The sequence below is a fragment of the Nematolebias whitei genome, chromosome 13 (genome assembly GCF_014905685.2).
Source record: "Nematolebias whitei isolate Nwh7 chromosome 13, NemWhi1, whole genome shotgun sequence".
Taxonomy (NCBI): Eukaryota; Metazoa; Chordata; class Actinopteri; order Cyprinodontiformes; family Rivulidae; genus Nematolebias; species Nematolebias whitei.
This window is the reverse complement of record NC_056510.1, coordinates 798,620-802,251: the sequence shown is the minus strand read 5'-3', so window position 1 is coordinate 802,251 and position 3,632 is coordinate 798,620. Positions and strand designations below refer to the sequence as shown.

Genomic DNA, 3,632 nt, shown 5'->3' with positions numbered 1-3,632 from the left:
ATATATATATATATATAATGTGTGTGTGTGTGTGTGTGTAAACATAAATATTTTTTTTCCTTAAACCCTTGTTCTTACTATTAAATACTGATAAAATCATCATAATGGGTGATTTCAATATTCATGTGGATGTTGAGAGTGATAGTTTAATCATAGCCTTTAATAATTTAATAGACTCATTTGGTTTTACCCAAAACGTCCGCACATCTACTCATTCTTATCATCACACTCTTGATTTAGTTCTGACCTATGGTGTAGAGATTAAGGACTTGGTAATAGTTCCTCAAAATCCTGTTCTGTCCAACCATTTTTTAATAACTTTGAGTTTACATTAAATGACTACACAGTCACTGAGAGTAAAGTTCATCTCAGCAGGTGCTTATCAGAAAATGCTGTAACCAAATTGAAACAATCTCTTCCATCAATGTTTTCCTCTGTCTTGCAGAGTAATGCATCAGAGAACAGAGACTTAGATCATCTAGTTGATCATCTTACAACTTCAATGCAAACTTCACTTGACTTCCGGGAAGATGGCGCTGGTGCTGGTGGCTTGCCGTTCACCTCTGTCTGTTTTGATAGTTTTTTTTCTGTTTTTGTCATTTTTCTTCTGTGACAACTCACTACATGTTTATGATCGCCAACAACTTTTAAATATACAGTTATCTACTGCAAACCCCGCCTTGTTTGACCACTTTGATCAGGGCTCTGGACCCCCACCCCCTCTGCTTGTTGATGTCCCTGTTTACCTGAAGCGCGCAGCGTTTCTGCCCGCCCGAAAACATCGCTCCAGGCACCGTGGAAGATGTGCCGGCCGTCTTGTGAGGATTAAAGCCAGCATCAAGCTCTCTGCTGCTTCATCATCTGCTGCTGACCATCAGACGTTAAATTGTCCATGCGGATGCTTCGCTGATCCACTCAACGCCAGCCTGCTACTGGTGGCCAGGCCTGGTACGCACAGCGCAGCCGTGAAGGTTTTGGTCGTTTCCAGTGGAACTTAACCAACTCCAGACTGCTGCATCATCTCCTGCTGACCATCTGCTGGATATTCGCCTGTCCAGGTGCTTCGCTGATCCTGCTGGGTCCTGCCTGATCCCTGTACTCAAGGCTGGCTCGTGCCACTGGCGCGCACACAGCTGCGGCGTCTCTGGTCCTAGGAGGCGCGGTTCAAACTCCAAAAATCTGAAACAGCTGATCTGTGCTCCGTGCTCAGCTTTTCCTTCAGCTACTGGTCCTACAAAGATTGCTCTGCTGAATGTGAGGTCGCTGGCAAATAAAACTTTTATCTTAAACGACTTTTTCTGCTCCAGTGGACTGGACTTCATGTTTGTTACAGAGACCTGGCTCGTCCCTGATGAGTTGTGTTTTTTCTGAACTGTTGCCAGTGGATTGTGCCTTTTTTAATGCTCCAAGGACTTCTGGTAGAGGTGGTGGATAATTAACAGTTTTTAAAAAGCTCTGGAACTGCAGACAGCTACAGGCTGCAGCTTTTCAGAGTTCTGAACTGCTGTATTTTGAGCTGGGCCGCTCCAACCCAACACTCTGCTGCCTGATCTACAGACCACCCTCGTACAACAAAAACTTTATAAGTGAATTTTCTGACTTTCTGACTGAAATACTGCTCAACTACGACAGGGTCTTGATTCTGGGAGACTTTAATGTACACATTTGCTGTCCTGACAAGCATTTGGTGCAGGAGTTTCTAAATGTGATCCAATCTTTCAACCTTGTGCAAAATGTTGTTGGTCCAACTCATCAACAGGGCCATACACTTGATTTAGTTCTGTCTCACGGTTTATCTGTGGTTAATCTGGGAATTGGGGATGCTATTGTTTCAAATTACAAACCCATTTCATTCCAAACCTCTGTTATTCATGAGTCTAAATCCCCCGCTCCAGCCAAGAGTTGTCAAATATTTAACTCTTCAACCGCTGCTCTTTTTTCCTCTGCATTCAGTACTGATGCTGCCTCAGTCCCTGAAACCTCTGCCTGTATTAGTACGCAGGAGCTGCTCAGTAGGCATGATGCAACCTGCTCTAAGATCTTAGACCTCGTGGCCCTACTAAAAATCTTGATTTGTGATCTTGATTCAGAAATTCTGGCCAACTATAGATCTATATCTAATCTAACTTTCATCTAAAAAATTCTAGAGAAACTAGTAGCAGGTCAGTTGCGTGAACATCTACAAAGAACTAATCTGTTTGAAGAGTTTCAGTCTGCGTTTAGAGCTCATCATAGCACAGAAACAGCACTAGTAAAAGTCACTAATGATATTCTTATGGCCTCAGACAATGGACTTGTGTCTCTACTGGTCCTGTTAGACCTCAGTGCTGCATTTGATACAGTTGATCACAATATTTTACTACAGAGGCTTGAATATTATGTTGGGATTACAGGAACGGCTCTAAAATGGTTTAAATTATATCCATCTGATAGATTCCAGTTTGTAAATGTAAATAATAAAACTTCTTCATACACCAAAGTTAGTCATGGAGTTCCTCAGGGCTCAGTGCTTGGGCCAATACTCTTTACTTTATATATGCTTCCATTAGGTAAAATTATTAAACAGCATGGGATAAATTTTCATTGTTATGCTGATGACACACAATTATATTTGTCCATTAAACCCAATGAATCCAATCAGCTACTTAGACTACAAGCATGTCTTAAAGACATAAAAACATGTATAACCCTTAATTTTCTCCTGTTGAACACGGACAAGACTGAGGTTTTGGTTTTTGGACCTGAGCACCTTAGGAATGAATGTTTCAGTCTTTCTCCCTCCTTAGATGCATTAATCTGTCCTCCAGCTCTAATGTTAAAAATCTTGGTGTTATTTTTGATCAGGACATGTCTTTTATCCCCCACATTAAAAACGTTACTAGAACCTCCTTCTTCCACCTGCGTAATATCACTAACATTAGAAACATCTGATCTAAAGATGATGCAGAAAAACTGGTCCATGCATTTGTCACGTCTAGACTGGACTATTGCAATGGTTTATTATCTGGGTGTCCAAATACTTCTTTAAAACGTCTTCAGTTGATCCAAAATGCTGCTGCCAGAGTCTTAACTAGAGTTACTGGGAGAGATCATCTCTCTCCAGTTTTAGCTTCTCTCCATTGGCTCCCTGTCAAATCCAGAATAGAATTCAAAATCTTACTTCTAACCTACAAAGCTCTCAACAACCTAGCTCCATCTTAGATTACATATCTTATTGTTCCATATTTTCCTAACAGAGCACTTCGCTCTCAGACTGCAGGTTTACTTGTGGCTCCTAGAATTTACAAAAACAGAATGGGAGGAAGATCTTTCAGTTCTCAGGCTCCTCTCTTGTGGAACCAACTTCCAATCTCTGACCATGAGGCTGACACATTGTCCAGTTTTAAAACTAGGCTTAAGACTTTCCTTTTTGCTAAATCCTATAGTTAGGGTCGGCTTGGGTTTCCTGAGCTGTCCCTTAGTTCTGCTGCTATAGGCTCAGACTGCTGGAGGACAAACTGACCACACTTTTCACTCTGCTACTGTCTTTACTTACTCTGCTCAACCTGTTTTGTATTTGTAATTATTTTTTTCTATCCTTAACATCAAAAAAGGTTGAATCATGTCATCTGGACTTCGTTTTTTTGTTAAAA

At 41.1% G+C, this 3,632-nt stretch overlaps 1 protein-coding gene across 1 annotated transcript in view; it reads right to left on the bottom strand.

The window, feature by feature from the left end:
* Positions 1 to 3,632, bottom strand: part of LOC119419741 (contactin-associated protein-like 5) — a 354,615-nt gene that overhangs the window by 54,749 nt on the left and 296,234 nt on the right. The gene's annotated exons all lie outside the window — the stretch shown is intronic.